This window comes from Athene cunicularia (genome assembly GCF_003259725.1).
Source record: "Athene cunicularia isolate RWA chromosome 3 unlocalized genomic scaffold, athCun1 chr3_part1, whole genome shotgun sequence".
Classification (NCBI taxonomy): Eukaryota; Metazoa; Chordata; class Aves; order Strigiformes; family Strigidae; genus Athene; species Athene cunicularia.
Window position 1 is genome coordinate 109487915 of NW_020799097.1, and position 10669 is coordinate 109498583.

Genomic DNA, 10669 nt, shown 5'->3' on the forward strand with positions numbered 1-10669 from the left:
AAAGAGCATCAGAAAGTGCAAGAATATACCCCAGAGTAAAAGAAAAAATTTTGATAGGCTCCATTCTAACAATGTTTGTACTGATGTTCATCCAGAGAAACTGTAATCATCGGATGAGGCAGAATAACTGGAATAATTCCAGCCTTATTACAAAATTATTATTATTTTTACAAGTAGACTGAAGGAAAAAAAATCTGGTATTGTGTTTCTGGGATGAACTGGTCAACACTGAAGCTGAGGGGAGGATGAGGGAATTTTTTCACCAGTAACCTACTTGCTTTATGGGAGTATTTTTTCTCTCAAAATGTTAAACTTCGACACATTAGGCTATTCTATTTGATAAACACTGGGTTTTATGGCTTGATCTGGTATATTAAATTTCATGTGCTTCTAAAACCACTCTGCACTCAACTATGGATTATCTAATATTTCAAGTCACGTATTGCTTCTTTACTTTGTTTGAATTCCCTAGGTTTCATTTGTCATGTCCACACTGGCAGCACTACAAACAGTAAAATACATTTTTTGTTATTAATACAATTTTTCAACCATCTGCACCAAACAACAGAGATTAAACATCATTCACTGTTTAGCCTAAGTAAAATGTCAAAGGTTAATTTTGTTTTGCGAACATCTGAAAAGTCTTAGCAAAAGCTTTTAATTTGCTCTTTTCAACATATTTATGGTTTCAGAACAAAAATGGGATGGAAATAAATAAGGTTCCTAGCCTCCAGCTTGAGACACAGCTTCTGCAAAATAAGAACAACTATCCTCCATAAGATGTACAAAGGACAATTTCCTTTTTTTGCCATTAGGTCAAAGTTCGAGTTTCAAATGTTTGCAGGCAAATATTCTGCTGAGTGTCTTTGCACCTTTTAACTAGAGTCATTGCTTTATTGTCTTTTCTGTCATAACAGCAAGGTCTTTAACATTTTCTGTGTGCAAAACCAGTTCCAGATTATGAGTTGGGTGTTTAAATAGCTTTCAGGAGCAATACCCAGCAGCAATCCATCCACATATTGCCCACTTTATGAATGAAGAAACTAAGACAAAAAAGGTAAGATAGTTTTCCTATGATCAAAACAAGGATAACCTGTAGTTCCAAATATTTTCTCACTAAATTTCTAACTGATTTATACTAACATGAACTGTAGATTAATTTGAATATTATTGTAGATTGCGAAACCTAATTTGAGAGGATGTGGATTGACACAAAACTGTCACATAATCAAAAAAATGTGTGATGTTCAGCATTTCATGTTTTTTGCCCTGTGTTAGTTCCTAAAAATATTTGCCCTTATCCAATACATAAATAATTTTGATGGTGCAAGCCACTTCTAGAATTTTAAAAGCAAACTAAGATTGCTTTCTTTACATTTCCCAAAAAAAAAAAAAAAAAAAAAAAAAAGGAATTTCCACTGAATCTTTACCACCATGAAAGAATATTCTGAGAAATAAGGAAGATTTTTTAATGACTTTAAATATATGCACAATGACCATTAAAAACAGCTGCTGTCTATGATCATACTGGTTAACAGCTATGTTGAGAGAAAGGAGAGACATCAAATAATAGGTTTGAGGCTCTTGCCTTTCCTGTATCTGTCAAATGACTGAATTTGTGTAGAAACTAACTCAAAGAGGAGGCTGAAGTGACACTTTGTCTCAGATAATCCTTCTTCCCATTAAACAGTGTTTTGCACAGACATGAAACCTGCTGAGCACCAGAAGCATTTGCTATTTTATAAAGATGTACTGCTGATTTTCATCAACTTTTTAATTATGAATAATAAAACCTGAAGTTCCTCACAAAGTTCAGAAGTTTCACTTCTGCTTCCATTCAACAAAAGCCTGATCTAGCTACAGCCCTAGCTAAAGTTCAAGGAAAACAGAAAAAAGCAGTGAAACTTAGTTAATATGATGGCATTTTATAAGAGTCATACATGTGAAAGAAATAATAGACAGCACTGAGTTTTCAATTAAGCCCACACTGCATAGTGCTTCTATAAATACATCAATTTATCTATATATGTATAAAACCTCTCTTATTCTGAGTTTCATAACATCTATTAATAAAATTTTGCCCTTAATCATAGATTTTTATAATAAATAGTTACTTTGAGATATGATTTACCATTATCTACTGCCTACTATAACTTTATCAATACTATTGTTAATATAATTTATCTGATGATAAAAATAGCAGCTCAGATTTTCTTCTGCTCACAGTTCTATGAATACAGAAAATATGTAAACTGCAGTAGGGTCACTTAGCATTTAGATGGCTACTTAAGCTTATACATAAAAACTTGAAAGCAAGGCTAGTTTACCTATGGTTTTCTATTTTTTTTTCTTTTAAGATATATACCTGGAATGACATCTTTAAAAATAACTAAAAGTTTGTGTACACTCTGAGCAATTTTTCATGTATTACAGAATGACATGGTACTGTTGCAATGAATTAATTTTCACTTTTGTTTTGTTCATAAGACAAAAGGTAATTTTTTAATTGCCTGGTCAGCAGCACACAGCCTACAATCTCAAAAATGAGCAGGATTTTTCTACTTCTATTCATCATTAGCAACAGCACAGTTATAATGCAGAGCTATGCCTCTGGTTTCATGTGGCAAATTCATGAATGAATTTTGCAGTCTCATTGTCTTTCCAGAACCTAATTAATTCCAACATAATGTTTACTTCTGGTTATGCAGAAGTACAGAATCCAGATCACTCCTACATCAGTGCTGAGTCTTTGGTGTTAAATGAACCCCAAAATAGTTACAACTTACTATAATTACTAAGGCAAATAAAGTTAACTGAAAATACTTAGAAAGAAATAAACACAAAGGATTATTTTACAAAAGTACATTTCAAGACATAAGTAACCTCATCTAAGGACCACTGAAGTGAAAGGGCATTTTTCATTGACCTTAGTTGGTTTTGCATCTGGCTATAAGTATAAAAGTAGAACTACTGACAGTAGCGGAAATGGCTTCTTAAAGTGTGTCACTGCATATGGTAAGGCAAAGTTAAACCTGGTAATGGAAAAAGAACATGCTAGACAAAGAGCTTCATATAGTGCGCAGATAGTTTACAGCTTTGTATTGGGATGCCTCAGGGGCAAGACTCATGAGGAGTGGCTGAGGTCACTTGTTCTGTTCAGCTTGGAGAAACATGAGGGGTGACCTCATCACAGTCTACAACTTCCTTAAGGTGGGGCAGCAGAGGGGGAGGTTGTGGATGCCCCGTCTCTGGAAGTGTAGGAACTCTTTAAAAATTAAAAACTCTGCCAATACACAGTGTGCACCTTGATCTAGTGGAAGGTGTCCCGGCCCAAGGCAGGCGGATTGGAACTAGATGATCTTTAAGATCCCTTTCAAGCTAAACAATTCTATGATTCTATGATCTCCTCTCTCTGGTGACAATGCAATAGGACACGAAAAAATGGAATGAAGCTGTGTCAAGGGAAGTTCAGATTGGACATTAGGAAAAGGTTCTTCACTGAAAGGGTGGTTGATCACTGGAACAGGCATCCCAGAGCACCAAGCCTGTCAGAGCTCAAGGACTGTCTGGAGGATGCTCTTAATTATATTAGTGCTAGGTGGTCCTGAAAGGAGCAGGGAGGTGGACTCGATGCTTCTTACAAGCCTTTCCAATGGTAGATATTCTATGATTCTATGTGTCACACAGAAGGAAATCTTGTGCAGGTCATTATCTTAATTCCTGAACTGGGATAGATTCAGTGGCGATTATTTTGAGAATCTCAGCACAAAATTAAAACCAAAACAAAACCAAAATCCACAAAACAAACAAACAAATGAGTAATAAATACAAAAGAAACTGTAAAATCTGGAGAAAATCTTCACTTGGTGGTAAAAGGCTAAAAGTTATCAGAGCTCATGAATGTCTATAGAAATACAGTAACTCATAACATCACCCTTAAAAGTCTTTTTGCAATTACCACTTTCTAGGAAATAAAATAAATAGCAATAAATAAGGTAACATAAACCTCCAGAATTAGAAGAGTTGTTTAAATATTTCATTGTTACTTAGACAATTAATTAAACTTTTTCTGGCCTGGTGTCTTGCAAACAAAGATTTCTTGAATTTTAAGACACATCTTAACATTCGCTTCCACTTAATCCACTGACCTTACTAATGAAAAACTGTCTCGTTAGAAAATACCTGACAAGCTCTACTCTTTCCAATTCAATGAAACTGTACCAAGAGGAATAAGTATTCTGCAAATGCTACATTAAGAGGTACAAGAGTCTACTGGTTGGCCATGGTCATTCAGCAATCCAATTAGTTACAAGCATTTTTCAAACAAGTAACACTTTCTTCCCTAAAGAGCTGTTGAAAACATCCCCTACACAATATTTTCTAAACTTCCTTCATATTCAAGTGACTTTGAAGTGTGTATGCCAGAATTACAATGCTTATAACCTCTTCCATTTACTTATGAGGAAACTTTACCTTTTTCCTGGCTTCTATGATTTAATATTATTCAAAGTTTTGAGGAGAGAATAACCAAGAGCAACAAAGAAAGTTGACAAGGTTGTCTATACTTTCTTATATCTTCTAAAATGCTTTTTTGATTTTGCAAGCTACTGACTGTATCCTGTTTGTGCCTCTTATGTTACCATCTATATAAAGTAGGTACTCTTAAAATCTCTGCCAACGCACAGTGTGAAACTGTGACACTGCCGCTATGAATGAAAAAAAACGAAACCTGTATGATCTAATGTTATCAGACGATAAAATTCTTTCCTGTTTGGGTTTTGTGTTTTTTTTTTTTGGTTGGTTGGTTGGTTTTTTTTTCCCCTGTGAAAATGGTCTCAAAAATGAGCTGAATGGTTTATTTCATGAATGACTTAGACTATAGATAGTATTTTGGCTTGTAAAATAATGGAAGAAAATTAAATTGAAGACTACTAAGACATCATTTAGCCAGTTACTATGAAAACACAGCAATAAAATTGGTAAATATGTTCAAGTTTCTACAGCTTGGAAATCCTGACTCATTCACGTTTCAACATTCTCACATGAAAATGAGAATTAAAAATTGGTGTACTTTGTGCTTGATATAAGAAATTGAGAAATTTCCCTGAAAAAGTAAGTAAAATGTAGGCATTCATCTGCCATCCATCTTCTGGATTAACCCACTATTTCTGCTTAATTTATCACAACACAACCCTGCCCCTACATCATCCCTTGAAAGTTCACAAATAAAACACAGAAATCAAGTCTAGTATAAGAAGATTTGGCTGCATTATTCAGATGAATTGCTTATTCTTCAGAAGGAAGTATATTTGGGAGCTTCTGGATAAGCATCAGAAAATTTGATGAACACTGTACTGACAGGTGACAATACACTTATTTTTCCTCTTTTTTAAAACCTAAGAGCCCAAGTAAGTATTACAAACTTTTTTTTTTTTTTTTTTTTTTTTTTTTTTTTTTTTTTTTTAAAGTTTAATGCTTAGATCATAAAAGATATAACTGTCGGATTTTAATGTATTACATTATATGATGATAAAAAGCATTAGTACTGAAGAGAATCCTATGCCTTCAGCTGGCCTATAATTGCATAACAAGGCATGATTTTTCTAAACACTGCTAACTGTAAAACAAGATAGATTTAAACATCTATTATGTGCTTTGTTTCCTACTTTGTCTTCCTGTTTTAATTGTCCAGTTAGTTTCACAATTAATAATAAATTAGTATTTAAATACTGACAGTTGCAACTTCTATAAATTTCAGTTTGCTTCACATAAATTTCTCAGTTACTCTCCAAGAGACCAGGATGCTTTTATGGTTATCAGTCAGAGAAAGAATATCTGAGTCCAGTTACAGCATAATCTATGTAATTACACTCCATAAGAAAATGCATTACACTATTTTTTCACAAAAAAGATTGATTTTATGTTTTTTTTTTTTTTTTTTTTTTTTTTTTTTTTTTCCCCTAATACTAATTTATGAGTGGGTGGAGTATTTTAGAATAGCTTCTTCAGACAGTGCATTTCTAATAAATTAAATCTGCTATTTCCTGATCCAGTGCTTTTATGCCTTTCTAATGTGAGATAATTTTCTTTGTAGTTTCAGTGACTCTCCTGGGTAGCACAACTTTAAAAAATCAGATGATTCTTCTTCTTTTCTTGAAGAATTAACAATTTATCAGGAAAAAAAAAAAAAAAAAAAAAAAAAGCAAAAAGGCTTTCAAATGTTTTGGCTAATTCCTAGTGTCATATGACTATCAAATGTCATGCTTTAAGTTTTCCTTCTTTATAATCTCTTGTTTGATCACAGTATCTTTCTGAAACACTGCTACTATGCAGCAAAGATGTTAAGTATTTTATTTTTATTCCATTGCATGGTTTTCTAAAAGGCATGTTAATAGATTCTAATGCAACTCTCTTCACATTCACTTGTGAAAAGCATGTTTACCAGGAAGAATATTTTACATCTTTTTCCCATGACATATAGCATTTTCTTCTTAACAGCTGTTTGACACGTTGATTAACGTTCTTTCTGCTTGGACACATGTGGATGTGTCCAGTTTATTTGTAATTTCACATTACACTGTGCAATCTGTCTGTATTGGAAACTGTTTGCTCCACTTGGGTGATAGCAAAATGTGACTCAGCAGCTTTTAAAATCACAGGATTCTCTTTATATAACTGTATTAGCATTGTAAACACTTCTGGAAGGTGTGCTGTAAAACTAACAAACTTGACACCCTTGGAATAATTTCAAGCGCAGTAGGATTGCCTTCATTTCTGTTTCTATTGCCACTTCTGCATTCCCAGGTTTGATACTTTCAGTGAAGAAATGTGATTGAAATGCATAAATTTGGTTCCTCATTTTCTACTGCGGTGTATCACTGCCTTAACATAAATCTTCTTTCATAGATTTCTAGGTCAGAATTATTCTTCTGTGGTAGCTTGTAACACTGAATTATCTGTAATAGTCAAAATCTGATAAAGCTCATCTATAGCTTTTCTTAGATAAGTGATTACACATATGCCTTAGGTAATTAAGCATGTTTAAAAGCTTTTTTTTTCTCAATCTTTTTTCTAAGAATACACAGACTTGGCTAGTAAGATAAACAAAAACCAGACCTCTGTCAATTAGCTCATTAACATATCAGAGAAATAATCTGGTAATGCTCTAATTTGAGATTTAACTTTGGTTGTTTTTGTTTGTTTTTTTTTTCCCCCCCAGGTCTGATCATCAGCAAACAACTGTAAATGTCCTAAACAAAGCTTATCACATCTGCTCTAGAGTCTCCATATGCCAGAGAACACTTTACCTTTCCAGTTACTCTTAGATTTCCAGCCTCCAAAATCTTCATTAGTCAAACTTACAGTAAAATCAAGACTTTCCATAGACCTTCAACAATTGACAAACCTTCTATTCCAGCTATTCAAACACAGTATGTCACTTAATTAGTTTCTTTCTCAAAACTTTACCTCCTCAAAAACACTGTACCCCCAAAGCATGTGCTGAGATTTCTTTCCAGGTTCTGCCAAAGCCATAAAAAAGGCTGGTTTTCTCTTCACAGTGTCTCCCCCTAAAAGTACATTTTCTATTATACAGTCTTATTGTACAATTTTTAATTATACAAAAAATTAATGCATTTTAAATATTTCTTATATTCAGAGAAGAAACTACCACATTTCAGCCCATTTAATCCATGACAACAAATCTATGATGTTTGATTAGAATTTTTAAACATGTTGCAAACTGTTCTGTGTGTTTACTCGGGGCTTGACTTTATTACTAAATTGATAGTGTATAAATTACAAGCTATTATATCTACAATGGTGAAGGCACTGTAAGTATGGAATAAAAAAGAAGTAGGCATGTGGATGATCTACCTGTTGCATATGTTATATCATTCCCTTACTAAATAGAATTTCCATGAATGGCTCTAAAAATTAATAGTCTTGGGCCTTTCTATATTACTGGCTCCTTCGCATGCAAGGTTTCTGCCAGCATGAATATATTGGCATAGGATAATATTTGTCCTTAGTTGAAGGCAGCTCTGCAATTAGTAAAACGATAAAACCAGATAGTTGAGCCAGATAAACGATGGTGATACTAGAACTTTTTAAATATGTTTATGACAACTAAAATGATACCTCTGGAAAAAATACCATCTCCCTGTATATACATTATTTATCAGAACTCATTTTACAAAACCCTGTATCACCATCTGTATATCACAGTATTTAATTGCTTATTTTAAACTAGCACAATAACTGTATGTGACAGTTGGGTTTTGTTTGTATTTAAAGGCCACATCTGATTTAATATTGCATTGCTTCACTGAAATCAATAGACCGGTGCCAATTTATATGAGCTAAGGATGCATTCATTTTCATTTTTGTCATATTTTTTTTGGGGAAAAAAAAAAATAATTGCTTTCCAAGTGTACATCGTATTTCAAAACTATTTTGGGATCAGAATCAGGCTCTTATATTTTTGAATCATTCTGTGGTGAAGAAATTTATTATTTTTGCAGTTCTATTGCAACTGCTATCAGAACATGGGCTTCACGATAAATTCATACCATGTATTTTGTTAAAAATGTTCATAATTTGATTTATAGTGAACAAAATATAATAATTTTAATCAGATTACCATTAGATTAATATGAGCCAGACTTTGGTCTTAAATATCATAGTTTCCTAAACAATGAGTATTTGCTGTTAAAACTGAATTATCTTGGTTTTACTAGGCTTTCAGCAGATAGTATCATGTGCTACAGAACTGAAATCAAGACTTAGATACATATCTAACATTTAATGAACTTTGATGAAGATTTCCCCATATAGCCATATGATAACAGTATCTGTTTAAGTTTCCCAAATGTGCTTTTTTCACTTTTAAAGTTAGTTAGCAAAAATATATTTTCTTCAAGGATATTCCATACAATTCTTAAACTTACATTTCAGAAGTTAAAATGTTTGTGAGTAAATCCCTACCTGATAACTGAGAATGTCTTATAACTGAAGACGCTAAAGACTCGCAATTATAACCTCAGTGATTTAGACATAAAGCTGTAGACAATCTTAATAGCCAAGAGTCTCCATGATCATGATCTTACATTTATTTGTACATGGGTTTAGATTTGGTTGCTAGGAGGTTGTTAACATTTTTATTTAATAGTCTACATCATCCCAGGATGTAATTAAAATAGTCTGCTTTATTACATACAGTCATATCAGTCAGCATGAAATTCACAAATTAATTTCTTTCAACACTTTCTTATTCTACAGTAGAACCAAAAATCTTTTTCTAGGTTACTTAGAAGTAATCTCATTTTTTTTCCTACCATTTTTAATGTCTGCAGCAAACCACTGGGAATCTGATAAAATGCCATGAGTTAAAGTACAGAAATGACATCCACTTCACCTCATCTCATGTCAGTTGACAACTGCACTGTTCACTGTGCTCTTTTTCCAAGATCAGCATCTGCATAGATATCAGGTTGCTAAAGCTGTATCTTGATAAAACAAAGCACGTTCTTGGGAAAGATTAATGTATCCTGAAGATTTTTTTCCCCTTAACCATTTCATCCACCAATACATGATGGCTGTAGCTTATAATTATAGTTTGCATATATGGAAACTTTTTTGCAGTAGACCACCCTATTTTGTAGGCGCAACAACAGCAAAAAAATACATTTATCTTAGCAGTGGCTTGGTACTCAACCATGCTTTATCCATTAATATCCAGATGGGGAGATGGATAGATTTATGTAATTAACACCTGTTTTATCTCTCTCTCTCTCTCTCTCTCCCTCTCTCTCTCTCTCTATATATATATATCTATATCTATATCTTTTTAACAACCTGGCATTTTATAATTCATTTCTCTTATTGTGGACTCATGAGATGGAAAAGATTCAAATTGTTCACAAAACACCAGCCTAAAAGCTTAACTTCTTTCCTGATAAATTATGTGCTGGTTTGGGTTGCTATTGAACAATGTCTATCTGGAGTAGTTGTCCTCACCTTAAAAATCACGCATGAAGTTAATTTAAGGGAAATGTTTTTTCCATCTCATATTCTGACAATAAGGAAGAATATTAGAGGATGCTAACAAGTATTTGAGCTATCAATGAATACTGTACTTATTGCCAGAAAAAATTAAAATGTTCACTAAATTGCTTACCTTAACCAAAATCCGTAATTCATAAATTGCTTGCTTTAGTTCATTTGAGAAGCTCTGATGCTACAGTGATTGAAGGTATACAGAACTCTGGAATTGTTTTAAATGTACTAGATATTATTCAAGTATTCAAGAAAATTTTCTTGGTTGCAGGAAGTATATCTGAGAAAAACAGGGTAACAATAAATAGTTAAGGTGCTTCCATTTAATTGATTATTCAATATTGCTGTTTACCATTCGTGACTTTTCTTCACTCATAACAGAAAACAAAAGTTGTTAATTGATTGGTAATAAACAGATAGGTTTTCCTTTTTTTTCTTTTTTTTTTTTTTTTTTTAATATATTTATTTATCATAATGGTTTTTTTTGAGTAGTTAAACATTAACGGAATAATTATGCACCAGGATATCTAGTAACAGTTCATTACATCTGTTTTGTTTCACTCTTTCACATACTACTTCTCCTCTCTTCCCTGGTTTCTCTTGGTCTAAATAT

The 10669-nt window shown here is 32.9% G+C and overlaps 1 protein-coding gene across 13 annotated transcripts in view; it reads right to left on the reverse strand.

Annotated features, from left to right (window-relative positions):
- NRXN1 (neurexin 1) overlaps positions 1 to 10669 on the reverse strand; it is a 717717-nt gene that overhangs the window by 663656 nt on the left and 43392 nt on the right. The gene's annotated exons all lie outside the window — the stretch shown is intronic.